Here is a 14,874-nt window from a genome sequence, read left to right as displayed (position 1 = left end):
CAATATGAATTGTAGTAAACATGAGCTGATTAAGTAAGCAGGTGTGCTGCGGCGTAAGTAAACCGACATGAAGAGAGACTCGATGACCACGAGAAGGCGTGTGTGAAACGGTGGTGTTGATGAGAAGCGCTTCCCGTGGGCAGCGCGTGCGAAGGGACACACCTGTAGCGCTGCACTGCCGACCCGGGTAGCATTGCATGTGTAGCGTGCGTTGGAAAATGTGGCCCGACTATTACTAACTGATTGAACAAGCGTGATGTGAGCGCGCACAAACAAACATGAATAGATCACACTGAATGACTGCAGACAACGACTGTCAAAACACTGGCAGCAAGCGCCTATATACGCCGCAGCAGCGGGCGAAGGTACGTGCGGTCTATCGCTTCAACGGAAACTGAGCGGCGAATGCACGGCGCATAAAGGTCAGAGCCGTGTGGAGATAAGAGACGGTGCGGACGAGCGACGAGCGCGGTTGTTGGCAGCGTAGAAGTGCGCCCCCCCCCCCCCCCCCCCCGCGCGCTCCCTCCGGCGCTGGCTTCCCGCTTCCTTGCTTGCGCGTGGGTGATTGAGTGCGTTCGCTCTCCGTGATAGCGCGCGTCCCCGCACGCTTCCGCTCGGGCATACGGCGCGCGGCGAAGATTTTATCTATAGGGAACCTCACGGCGACGGCGACGGCGACGACGACGGCGACGGCAGAAATCCGGTAGAAGTGTCCATATAATTGCTATCGCAATAATATTTCGGCTCTAAGAGATTCTAGCGGTCGTTTGGAGAACATTGGAGCTGTTAAGAGGGGTAAATTATGCAGCACGTAAACTTGGTACCAATCAGATGGCTGTTCGAGCTGACGTTTTCAACAATGATTTACTATTATAACATAAGTAGTAATATAATATAAGCTTTTTAAATTATATTTGCTTCAAAACAAAAAATAATTTATAATTTTTTTTCTTTTTCTCGATTAATTGTGTTTTATTGTGGGTGCAGAATGCGCATGATTGTGCACTGTTAGAATTTATTTACGATGTTGATGTTCTTTGCATGAAAAACTGCTTAGAGTACATTTATTGTTTTGATCTTACCTCGGAGGATGTGCTTCGTTTTTCTTTTGTGTGCATACGTGTGTGTGTACAATGCGCATGTTTTCGAAATGTCGGTTCTCTTTTCATTGAAGTACGATTATCCCTTGTAATCACTTGTATTGCTCACCTGCTATGCTCTCATGTTGCAGTGGAAGTATTGCAACAAAAAAATAATAAAACTCCAGCATGCTGCACGTAGCCAAACAGTACATGCGCATATTATTAATTGAGATATTTCTCACATAGACGAACCCACAGCGCTGCTTCAGTTATTTCAGAATCGAACCAAACTCCATGACATTACTTGGATAATATGTTAACTACGTACGCGGCCCAACAGAAACCAAGTAACTTTCTCTTCGGGTGCTTCGAAACCTTTACTCTGATTAAGTAACCAACCTCGAGAGCCGAGTGATGGTAATGCAAACCTGGCGATGAAGTACAACGTAGTCTACTTCAGTAGTAGTCTTCTTTTTAACATGAGATGTAGCATCAACATCACAATTTTAAATTTAAAATGGTAAACAACTTTCGTCTCACGTACCTTCAACACAAATCAGTATTCGAAGTTTTGGACTGCGTTATGTGCATTTCTGCTATATGGCCCATCTCACAGTATCTGAGGCCATTCTGTTCCCTTCAGCCGACGCATCGTCACAAGTAAGCCAAGCGTGCAGCTGAAACAGTTCTAGAATAATTGCAACAACAAAATCGCCCAACAGTGCTCTTTTGTGTTATTTCATGCTTCATCCAAACCCGTGCCCCGCCATCGCCTCGCAAAGGCCTACTCCTCTACCTTTGTATTTCGCTGTCCAGAGCCTATTTGGCCAATTCGGCGCGTGGCCGCACTTGATTTCGCTCGCCTTTCGTGGCCCTTCATTTTCACGTTTCTTTGTATTTACTTGTGTTCTTTTCTTCTTTCCATCTCTTCGCACAAGTCCACGTATATAGTGGGCCACCGGTCCTGCACAGCTGCCCCAATTAGGCGTCATTAGGCGCTACTGCATTCAATTCGTCGCTTTTGCTTTCCCGGTGGTTTCGGCTTTATTTTCGTTACTTCTTCGGTGATTCGTGGACGAGCAGGAGCCAGATGTGAGCATAGCACGCTGATTGAAACTGGGGCGAGGCATCATTAGGGCAGCGTGGACAAATGGACTACCGCACGTTCTTCCTCTCTTTTTTATTTTCGCGACCGTACCTCCTCTCCTTGCCCTCCTCCCCCGCTTCAAGCATTGCTTGAGTTTCTCCTTTTCGGGCCGCTATTTAGGGACAGAATCACTATACGACGCGCACGTGGCGAGCAACAACGCGGAATTCAAAACATTGAGGAAGCTCTCGTACACAACGTGAGCCAGAAATCAGCCTTTCGGGCTATGTAATTAGGGGCACCCATGCAAGAACTACCTGGTAAAGTGTTCTAGCTCGTATAAGCTACGATGTATGCCACGCCACGGACTCTTTTCAACAATACCTGTTCATGCGTAGGTAGGGATTCTCTTTTTATTTGTTCTCTCTATCTCTCTCTCTCTTTTTATTATTCTTTGATGTGTTTGTTGTTGCTGTTGTTTGCTTGTTTCAATTTATGTCTCTATAACTCCTTGAGGAGGGTTTAGTGTACGATTCACAACGGGATACCAGGAATGAGAGTTCCGGTTGGTGCAGGTTGTAGTCATTATGTCGGCTGCTCGACCGACAGGATTCTTTGTATACTACAGAAACATTGGGCCATGAGTTGTGCGGCAGCGGAGGGCTACGGCCTAATATTTCGCCTTCCGAGTACACGGCACAAGCGATTTCTTATCGTGCACTGACATTTCCCTGGACTGTCGCTTTTGCTTTTCGCCCCGATTAAGTGAGGTCACTGCTGTGGCAAATTGAAAGCACTACTTCGTGGTCAGCAGCAGAACGTCACATAGTTGGCGAGCAAGCGCTGCATGTGCACACTCGACGTGCTGCTGACTACGGTTTAAACGGTGTAGTTGGACATGAGGTGATTTCTATGCAAGCTCCGGAGTCCCAACGCCAACTGTAGATAGGATGTGATAGCAGGGTATGCAATACGTGGTGGGGCAAAAATTTACAACCAAAGTAAAGCAGTCAGCGACAGGTATAAAGGCGACGAAGTAATAGAGCAAGCTACCGTACGATAACAGTGCACTTTGGAGCTATACTTGGACTCACTAACTCCATACAGTGCAGCGAAGGCTAGAGCACGCGTCAGGCAATCAGAAGTGAGAGCCAGATGCGTGTTCCAGACAAGGGACGGAGTGTGAGTGAAAAACATTTATTGTCGCTATATACAAAGAGAGAGTTTGGGACGAGCCAGAAGGGCCCGCCCCGTCTGCCCGTTTTTCAGCAGTGCCAATACGGTGGCACTTCCATTGCATCAGCGTCGCGTGCAGCGCGATCACAGAGGGGCAATGGATGAAAAAGCCCTCCTCGTGGTTTCATCCTATAGCTTTCACCGCAATGCAGGTAGGTGCTGAGGTGCAGCACACACATAATATAGCTACGGTGTTGACAACGTTTATCGCCATCAAAGAGAGAGAGAGAGACAAAGAAAGAAGTGCATAAAAATGAATGAATTAAACTGATGGAATTGAAACCGAAAAAGACAGAAGCGAGAGACGCAGGTTATCCTGGTCATCGTGCCCTTGAATGTTGGAAATAATTGAAACGAAACCAAGTGAAATAAGGTGGCAAAGCTTGGGACTCGAAGAAGCGCCCGCGTTGGCACAATGGGACAAATAACAATACGAAGTTCAAACAAACACTTTGACAAATGAAAGCGATCAGTGAATGGTATACAGTAGAAGGATTTTCGGCTAATGCGGCTGTCCACAAGCAGCACCAAGGCAATGAAAGACGCCACGGTGTATGGAAAGACGCCATGGTTACGGTGGCTAGATGGGTAGGTGTGCCGACCGAGCGTAGTTCACCACTTCCCCGCATTATGACGCAGAAGTGGCGCTGCGGACAGTATAACGGTTCAGCCGCGCGCAACGTCGGCTGCGCTGTATAGCCGAGTAGCGTGTTTTATAGTATCGCTGCCTCTGCTCTAGCTTTGAAGTACGCGTTATATAATGCCGTTTTGAGGAGTGTAGGCAAAGCCAGAATGGGGAACTTGCTACTGTCGTCCTGTCAGAAGACACGACATGCTGAAGTCAATTTGCTAGCTTGGCGATTGGTCACATATATTGGTATAAACGCGGCGCCCCAGCCCATTGCATTAAAGACGTAGATGCATTTTTTTCCATGCATACAACAATACTGCAATGGTTTTATACGGTATATGGAAACGTGTTTACGCGATATTTTGTGAGTTCTAATGTTTCAACTTCAATAAATCCAGCTATTGTGTTTATTGCTGCCTTAGTTACGGTATTCAAATTGTTACGAGACGAATTGTGTTGGTAAGTGCATATGGTTCGGTGTGTGGTTGCAAGAAAATAAAGCAATACGTCTTGGGCTAGATTCATGAATATATTTAAAATACAGGAAAAGCTCTCGTAACTCGAGTCAGCAGACGCACCAACAAAGGTAGCCTAGCGCCAACAAGGTCGCAACGTTGGTCCACCACATCATAACATTATTCACTGCACACGCCTCCGCTTCAGGTGCTTCCTCTTCTTCCTGTTGCTTTCGCGCGCCACGTACTTGCCCTTGACAACTAAGTGAAGGCATGTAATTGAATAGAACTTCACAACACCGTTTGTTAGCTCTTTCTCGTGCCGCTCACAGCCGATCAAATTCGGAGGGTTCAGCTGCAGAAAGGATGCAAAGTTGGCGATACTGTTCCTTCGTAGGTCATTTAAACTGAAGCACAGCGTGAAGGCGTCTTCGAGCGATGCTGCCATTTTTTTTTTAGTGCATCAGAAGGGAGCAACAGCCCTGACCTGCTCATCCTGTTGAATTCAGTAATGTCCGTGAGCAATCAGAGCACTTGGTTCAATAGATGCAAGAACTTCCTTGCTACATACCCTGCTATATAGAATATAAGCCAAGAGTCACTTTTCTTTTTCCTGTAGCAGCGCAGCGGTGCTCGATGTCGCAGGCGCTGAGCACCTCATGTGCGGCTTGCAAATTTCCGATGTCGATCGAGGAGCTCATCGACGTACGCTTTTCGGTGTACCGCTTGCTGATTAACGTCGCCGATACTGAGCGACCTACTGAGCAGCCCGGGGCGAACATTTCCTCTGTCTTTCTCACAAATTTAGAGCCCGACTTGCTGTTCGGAGCGAAGCAGTAAGTCTCCTTGGTAGTCTTCTTTGGTGGAGCAATGCCGCCGCTAATCTCGTCGGTCATTTTTCCGACCTGAAACATTCCACATCGCTTAGGAACTTGCGAATAGTACGAGAGACCCGGAGCTCTTCACCTTTGAAACTGACACGAACAGACGACATACAACTATTCCAATACGGGCTTTATTTATTATTATTATTATTATTATTATTATTATTATTATTATTATTATTATTATTATTATTATTATTATTATTATTATTATTATTATTATTATTATTATTATTATTATTGTTTTTTGCTCGCCGCCTGTCACCTGTAGCAGACGACGCGCGCTGCGGAACCGTTCTACTGACCGCAGCGCCAATTTTGCGTCATGACGCGGAGAAGCGATGAACTACGCTCCAGACACGCCGGTCGGCACACCTACCCATCTAGCCACCGTACCATGGTGGTGTCGGACTGTTTTGATCGCCTGGTGTTCCTTAACGCACACCCAATGCACGGTATGCGAGCGTTTTTACATTACGCTCCCACCGAAATGCGGCCGAGAATTGAACCCGCGACTTCCTGCTCAGCAACAGTATGTCACAGTAACTGACTACCACGGTGGATATACAGTAGAGCCTCGTTATTAATTATAAGTTATAATGAAGATAAAGGAGGAGCCAGAATTACTTCCTTATATTGATTACTTCGTTATATACATTATTGCATGCACTACACTATGAATATCCATGGGGATTTCAAGTAAAAATTTACTTATTTCATGATATCCACCATTTTGTTATAAAGTCGTTTGACTGTATTTGGTGAGATTGTAGGTGATCGGTGCTGAAGCCAACATTAAAAGGTTATCTCCATACTGAGATTTTTTTTTTTTACTCTAGTCAACTACAGGAATGTAATACACAAGTAGCGATAACTGGGAGAGTTGGAATATGTTCATGATCTGTTGTTCATGATGTCCGTGGTTTTTTGTCTCTGTCTGCTATTGCGCTGACAGATCATAAATTTCAGGAATATTGCTTATAATGGGTCAACACTTTAGAATTGTTTCTTATATTTACCAGAGCTAGTTCCCTGAAAGTTCTTCTGACTGACCTTCTGGGCGTCAACAAATATAAAATAAGGACCAGATTCATTAATTGATTCGTTGTTTTTTTGTTGTTTTTTTGTTGTTTTTTTTTTGTGACACAAGACCAACTCGGGCTATCTTGCGCAACTTACAATGTGCATAGGAGGATATCTTCAAATTCATCAAAACAGCTGAAGCGCCACAGAAGTAGAAATTTAGTGTTGATGTATACAGTATCGTCAAGGTCATTCCGGCATTGAACGCCTCACAAGAGTGGCAGTTTGGGTAAACTGATAATGCACGTTGTTTTTAGACACCAGAACGATGAGAAAAATGAGAACATAGTGTGCACGCACGCGCATTCTTTTCTGTGTGTGTCATGTCGCGTCACATCTAGAGATCGCGAAAGCCTTTGATTGTTCAGCGCTTACAGTCGCTTTGAATGTTTACGCAATATACAGTAAAATGAGATATGCTTAGATCGCCTAACGTCCTAATACACAAATCCAGTTCCACAAAGCTAGAGATTCCTTCCACGCCACGAATATTAAGCCTTCGTTCAAAGGATAACAACAACGACTTCGTCTGGCTGCTCAACGGCATCCTTCTTAAGCAGGAAGTGGAGAATGATTTCTCTCCCTTCAACTCCTTTCTTTGTTCCTCCATCTCCATCTCAAACGCGGAACTCTTCTTCTCAACGGGCTACTGCATCGTCTTTGCTGCTAAATTTATTGCAAATCCTCCCGAAACTTTTTTTGATTGATTAGTTTTCATTTCCCTAACTTCCACTCATAATCGCCACGGAAGCCTACCGTATGCTCTCTCTTACGGTACTTTGAACTGCTAGTAAGGCAGAGCTGCAGCCACCTTTTCTGGGTCTTCATCCTTTCTCAATCTCTTTCTCTTGTACGACCAGGCTTTCTCGGAAGTCTCCGACGCAGGAACAGCAGCGTCGACCGACGAATAGAAAGGCTCCATCATTTGCTCGAATATTCCGAGAGTCGCGCCTCCGATGCCGTGAGGGGGGGGGGACTCGACTCGGCTTCTGTCTCGGCTCTCGCGTCGCGCCGCGGCACGAACCTATATATCCACGAATCCGAATAGGTGCGGGCGGCTGTGAAAAGACCCATGAATAATGCATGCTCGCAGAGGTCCCGACGGCTGCTTGCTTTCAGCCGACCCGGCAGACGACATTGCCAAGGACGTCGACGCCATTTTGTTTGCCAGTCTCTCTTGCCTTCGGGAACGCGACTAACGCTGGTAACACGAATAAATAAACGATGAGTTCTCCCTAGCACGCCGTACGCGAAAGCGCGAGAACGCACACGCATACGTAAGGAGAAGCGGAGACGCGGTGGGCAGGTGTGTAAAAGAACGTATATGTAGTAGTGAAAAGTATATACGGCGTGACGGAGCGTTGAGTACACATAATGTGTGCTCTTCTCAGAGTGTTGCAAACTTTGCTGGTCGGTTAGCTGTAACCAGGGCGTGAAAGGCCCGTACGCGACGGGGACGGCGCAAGCAGGACAAACTTAAACGCCTATCGTTCGCTTACAGGCAGTTGTGTTTTCAGTGCGAGATGCAGAGCCAGTCTTTTTATTCGTCTTTGGATAATTATAATTTGAACATTGTAGTCTCTTCGGAAGCGATAATCAACGATGACACGCCTGCAAAGATAAACAATACGTTCATTCAATAGAATACACTTGAGTCTTCGTACTTTCGCCGTTAATTTTTAGCTACAGAAATGGACCTTGGTTTTAGTAGGTTCGTAATATTGAAGAGCGAACAGAGTCACAAGCTGACACCGAGACACGAAAGGCGCTTGCTAAAACTTGTATGCTAGAACTTGTCTCGGTCGCAGTGTTTGTCTTTGTTTGCGCTTCAATACCACGAATATACCCACTAACCCCGCCGCCCACCTTTCAGCAGGGTGCACTATTATAGTGCGACAGACATTTCGCAATCGCTGCTGCAGATACCATTACATTTCTGAGCACCGCATAAACCAGAGCTACAGTTTTCTTTTTATTATTTCTTATTATTGTTTGTCCCTTTTCATATGTTCATTTCTTTGGGGAAATATGTAATCTTTTTATAAGTTAAATGAAGTGGCACAAGGCTTCCAGTTTTAGTTGAAACCCTATTTAAGCTTGCCTACGAGAGGCGTAATTTATCATGTATTGTAAGATGTATAGAAACTTGAAATCGGAAAGCTAAGTCCCTATCCAGCACTTATCCCCTATTCGGTGTCATGCGCAGTGAATCACCTACCTAGCACAAGAATCGCTCTGAACCTGGCTAGATGTAGTGGAAATAAACATATACAAAGCAATGCATCACGTCGTAATACACGGTAAAAATAAAAAAATAAAAACTATCGCATTTTCGAAGATAGTCACCAGACATAACTTATGCAACCGTTTGTTTCGTTTTTGTCCCAGATAGTCAGAAACGTTGCGGAGCTAAAATACAGAAAACTGAACAAGTACGGTAGACACCCGCGATACACGGTAGAACGAACAAAGGGGAAAAGCTGCCTTAGAAATCGGATTTTGCCCTCAGGATTTTAAGAAGCGAGGAGTCGTTCGCCGTGACTGCACAACCTGCGTTAGGACGGCGTTCTGCGCTTTCCGTATTCTTCATCCGCCACAGCCTGCGCCTTTAACACCCTGTCATACAGTTATACAGTTTGTTGTGCGTTGTGTCTCCGTTTTTCTCCTCTTCTGTTTTCGCCTTTATGCACGCATCGTCTAATCAACGCAAATGTAAAATAAAAGCACAAATCAAGTTAAGTACAGACGATAGAAAGAAGAGGAGTGCAAGTAATAAATTTACGTGCGCAGTCAAAACAGACCGAGCGAAGTGGAAAACGGGATTTCCTTCCTCCCTTCCCTCGATGCCACTTTGGCCTAAGCGCCTAAACGACGCTCACCAAGAAGGACCGAGGCTTGGAAAGAATATGCAAAACGAATGAAAGCGAAGGTAAAAAGAAAAGAAAGGGTGGAGCCCCCCTTCCTCCAGCACCTTTTTTCTTTTTTCCAGCAGAAATGGCAAATTCTCCCACAAGCGAGCCCATATATCCTACAAATCCAACACGCGAAGAATTCCAAATCACCTTTTAACGAGCGCGACGGCAATTCGTGAAAGAAAAAAAAAAAAGGCGCGCGGCGACCTCCTAAGATCTTAGAATGGCTACGAGGACCTATACTACAATATCGATTTTTAAAAAATGCTAACGAAGAAGCACACCGACAAGAGAGATAAGTGTGACTATGAGGCGGGAGCTGAAGGCTCGCCCCTGTATCTGTGCAAGAACTATAACGAGGTACGCGATCGCTCGTCACGGCCCCGTCTTTTACCGAAATCTTGCTTCCGGGTATGCGAGCACACGTCGTAAAGCAACATAGCTTTGACCTCTGCTGAAGGTCACGTGTTTCTTTCTCTCTCTCTCTTTCAAAAGATTCTACTCCCGCAGGTTTGTGTCCACCCGCTTAAGGTAACGCTTTGCTCTCATTAAAAAAACCAAAGAAATGGTAAACTAATTGTTATGTTTTATTGCAATGTAACAAAAAATATCTATGTTGATTAAAATGAAAGTGGATGAAGAGACAACCTGCCCCAGGTGGAAGACGAAGCCGCATCTTGCGCGTTACGCGTGCAGGACTTAAAATGGCGCGACGGCCATCTCGGGTGTTTGTGTATGGGCACGAAATTAGCCCTATAGAAGCGTGTCCCTGTTTAAACTGGCGCTTCTGCACCCAGCACCAAGATGGACCAGAATGTTAGATCAGTAGCGGCGGGGAGAGGTTTGTGACGACATTCAAAATTAAGCGACAAGAGCTGAATTATTAGAGATATTATCCCGTGGCCAGTGGGTGCATATTTTTTTATTTTTTCATGAGAACAAGACAAGAAGAAAATATAAGAAGGTAGAACGAACTTTGTTGTTAACGGCGTCCCATCTTAATTGTCCCATTAGTCCCATCTTCGTTGTCTCCTGTTCTCGTCTATCTAGTTGTGCGCAATTTTCTCCTTGAGAATGAATTTAATGAGAGCAGCATTTCCGGGCAAGTTGGGTAAGAGTAAGAATGAATGTGCATGCGCTTGAGTACTGAATACTTGAGTAAGAATGAATGTTCATGCCCGCTCTTCTCGCTAGAGAGGAGAAAAATTCACCGGTTTATTTGCTCGTATACTCTAACTCCCCCAGTCGCTCGAAACATGTTCAAATGAGTGTTGCGCGAATGCATTCAGGTCGTATCGCCTGACGAACTGACAGTTATACTGCGGTACGCTGAGAGACCCTTTGCATTCTCTTGCCAGTATTACTTCGCTTATGCGTCTCCCTACCAAATCTCATTGACCTACTGCGGTCCGTTTCATTGAAATAAATATAGTTAGACCGCCATGTCGAGGGGTTTGTAGCTGACTGCTCCAGTATACATAATTACGTCTAGTTCTGCATGACGAACTTCTAGTGGAACGACAAATACGTGTTGCAATGTGGCTGGCGTGATCGCTAAAGCACTTATATGACCCGTTTCTCAGCGCACGAGAAATATAATGCTGTTTACAATTCGGTCAACCCTGCGTGAAAATAAAGGGCGAGAAATGGCAGCCTCTATATGAACGATCGAACCAATGGGACGAAACATGAAGGCTTTTTTATCGGCAGCAAAGTTTCTGCATAGTTCTGTGAAATTTTTATCGTTTTTTTTTTCTTTTTGCTTATTGGGAACGCTAGCTTTGAATACCTGTTTACACAAAACAAGGACCGTATTCTATTTACACTCCCAGATATTGAAGCTAGATTAGGGGGAGCAACATCAGAAACGTAGGCCTGACTACTGATTACCTGAAGTATTGCCGCAGCATGTACAGAGGGGAGGGGGAGGGGGGGGGGGGGGGTCTATGTTGAGTTATTCTAGTGTCCGTTCGAAAGCGCTGTTGAATTACCCAGTTTCGTGTTCAGAAGATAAGAAAGTCCGCTAAGAAAACACTTATAAAGCTTTTGCACGCTGAGAAGACGTGCAGATAGAGCTCTGCAAACAGCGGTGTATTGATTTTTGCTGCATAACACGGGTACGGCAGAAGGTAACGGCGACTAAAGCAATCTCGAATCTACGGACAACAGCGCTCCTCCGCAATAAACAGCCGCACATAAATATGAGAATTTCGATCGCCTTTTTCGCTGTATTCTGCGCAAACGAAGCCTTATACAATCGACCGATAACGTTATTTCCAGGCTGCTGGAAACGACGCAGTGCTGTGTTTAATTACCTTAACTCCACGCCCCTTTCGTTATTCCTAAAAAGCTAATTGCTTATATGGAAGGGGTGCTGCCAAATCGCGGAGATGACCAATTATATGAGCTTCCTCATGAGTGGGACATGTCCGCAATCTACAACATAGAGTTGGCTCGGCGATATTGACGGTGAAAAAGAAAAAAAAAAAAGGAAAGGCAGGGAGGTTACCAGGTTGCACATAGTTTGCTAGCCTTCAATGGAGAAGAGGGAAGAAGATGATGAAAGAAAAAAATAATAGGAATAGAAAAAGAGGTGATCGACTTTGAACATTCAATGTATGTTCAAAGTCGGTCGTAAAACGTGTTCTAAAAGCACAGTAGGGCTCTAGTGTCTATATGTGCGTATGTCGGTTGATACCATGGTCCCTCTAAGCATCTGCGAGCTCTCTGTCGTCCAATTGAAATGTGGTGGACCTTCCGTTCGTTCCGTTCGTATTACTATGACAACGCTTAGTAGAAGTCAGTAGAAATTAAAATTACGCAGTCAATTACGGGCAACAAGATTGGAAAAGCTGCATCTAAACAATCGCCTGAACCGACATTCACGCCTAAATACACGTATAACGAAGCATTTCTTGGCTAGCATTTGCCACTTTGAGAGCATCTATCTATCTATCTATCTATCTATCTATCTATCTATCTATCTATCTATCTATCTATCTATCTATCTATCTATCTATCTATCTATCTATCTATCTATCTATCTATCTATCTATCTATCTATCTATCTATCTATCTATCTATCTATCTATCTATCTATCTATCTATCTATCTATCTATCTGTCCTTCTACGTCTTGGGGCTCTCATGGTCGTTTCGTTAACTTGGTAAGTACCAGAATAGGCATAGTTTGACAAGAGTGTATGACGACAAAAATGATAGATCATGATATGAATGTCATGATATGCGTGTCATGTATGTCATGAAACAGCCGCCTACGTCCTGGTGCTCTCATGGTCGTTTCGTTAACTTGGTATAGGCTCCCCGTACACTGCTTCGCATAACATCGATTCCCACAGGGCGTGGGATCTGCCCGTTTTTTGATACCATGCCAGCATAGATATCAACAGCAATTCGTTCTTTATTTTCTAGAGGCTGGGACAAGTATTTTAAACGCAAGAGCGGCTGTTCCGGAAGGAACCCGATCAGAGTTCTTCAGAACCACCAGAAATTAAAGTACGTCCAAGTATACATTCGAGGACTTCAGTGCTTGGACCAAGCCAGTAAACCACAGCTGGAATGTTAACAACTTCGAATATCAGGTTACTATGTGTCATTGGCGATACAGTCATGTCGTTTCCTAACTAGTTTTCTCTAAACAGCTTGATTCCGTCATAACACTCATAAAAGCTGAAAGAAACCAAAATACCGTCTACCAGATACCGGCCAGATTTCATTTTTTTCATTGTCAGCGTCAGCGGAGTTGTCCATGAGCGAAAATTTCCTTATATATTTAGGTATATTTATATATGGCACGCCTTTTTATATGACATGCGGTATATGCGGGTTATACTGCCACGCCATTCTACCACCGAAGTTGCTCATACCTTGTCTTACATTCTTGACAAAGTTATTCCTCGGAATTTTGAGAATGACAGCCCACAATTAAATGTCATGAAACAGAAGCGCGATTTCATTACCACTGCCAAAAACGCCACGCTAAAATGAAGTGTCAACGAAGCGCGAGATGGCTGAAAGTTAAGAGCCATACGTTCTCTACTGGATCAACAAACCGTGCTTCCTTCTTTTTTCCAGTAGAGCACGGAGATCGACGAGGGTTCTTCTTGATCACGCACGAAACCCGATCAACGTGGGAAAAAAAGCCTAATCAGGAAGGCAGCATGAGCAAGACAAGAACGGCGGCGATCTGTACGCGCGCGCACTGTATATGTGCGCCCACTATGTGCGAACTGCTGCCGCCGCCACCTCCCTCGACAGGCCCCACAGAGGGCCTCCCTTCAAGCACCCCGCACGCATGCCGACGTAGCCGAGCGTGTACGATCCTTCGCATGCGACATACACGCGGCGATGCTTCGCCGCCACTCGCAAAGGGTGACGCGATGGCTGTTGGGGAGAAGATAGACGCACCAGCAGCAGCGATCATCCTCTACAGCTCGTTGTGAATACCGAGCCATTATCTCCTTTTTTTTTTTTTTTGCTTGCAGCGGCGCGCAAACCTGCCAGAGAGCACACAGCTAGAAAGGCGTATAAAAAAAGGCGAGAGAGAAAAATAAATAAAAAGAAACTCGCGTCAAGAGCAGCTCGGAGAGGAGAGCATGCACTTGTTCCCACGCAAGTGGTCCGCGCCGCATTTCCCCGCTTTGTTTCTGCTCGCGCGTCGACACCCTGGCGCTGCGACGATCGCTCAACATGTGCGTCCCATGTGTCGGTCGTCGACCGCTCGTCTCTTGCACTTGGGGTTTATCATTTTACCGGCTTTCTTCGCTATGCTTCCCCATTCCGCGCGACAGAGTGCGCGCGATTAAATACCTGCGCTCTTTAGCTATAGTTTGTGCGTGTGCATGCGCTCTCATCTGTGTAAGGGTAGGAGTGAAGCAAGGGAAGATTATGGTTAGTTTTCCCGCTCTGCCTTTTTTTTTTTTTCACCTCGCGGCCCCCGACCCTTCTCGGAAGAGCTGTGAAGCTGTGTAGCGTGAACTACTACCGGGAACTCTCTTGAGGCTCGAGCAGCTTCGGGCATCCGGGAAAAAAAAAGAAAACGAAAAATAACGTTGGGAGTCAAACTAACCCAGCTCCAACTCTGTCGCCGCGACTGTTCTAGCATCCGCAGTAAATTGGGCGAGCGAGCGAAAGAATGTACACGAAGGCGCATGCTGTTCGGGCGAGTGCATCCTTTGAGTTCATCCGCCTTTTTATGGAGGCCGCTGCTGGAAAAAAAAAAACATCACGTTTAGTTTATCGAAACGTTGCTCTTAAATCTTCGGTTCGCGAAAACGCAGCATTAATCATCTCTTGCGTCGTTTCAACAGCCCGGTTGACGCTGCTGCGAGCTGAGTCTGTTGTATGTTAAATATACACGATATAACCTGGTCTAGCTATTGCAGTAATTGTTGATTGTCCCCTCCGTGCATTCCTTGCAACCGGGTAAAGCGTTTGATGACAGGAGAAGCAAATTGAAGCCACGTGCCCACAAACTGGTCGATA

The 14,874-nt window shown here is 45.4% G+C and overlaps 1 protein-coding gene across 2 annotated transcripts in view; it reads right to left on the bottom strand.

Moving 5' to 3' along the window:
- The window catches only part of LOC119442226 (kin of IRRE-like protein 3), a 43,792-nt gene that overhangs the window by 26,120 nt on the left and 2,798 nt on the right, over positions 1–14,874 (bottom strand). The gene's annotated exons all lie outside the window — the stretch shown is intronic.

Source organism: Dermacentor silvarum, chromosome 2 (assembly GCF_013339745.2).
Source record: "Dermacentor silvarum isolate Dsil-2018 chromosome 2, BIME_Dsil_1.4, whole genome shotgun sequence".
In the NCBI taxonomy this organism is placed as follows: Eukaryota; Metazoa; Arthropoda; class Arachnida; order Ixodida; family Ixodidae; genus Dermacentor; species Dermacentor silvarum.
The sequence above is the reverse complement of the archived record's forward strand: the minus strand, read 5'-3'. Positions and strand labels throughout refer to the sequence as shown.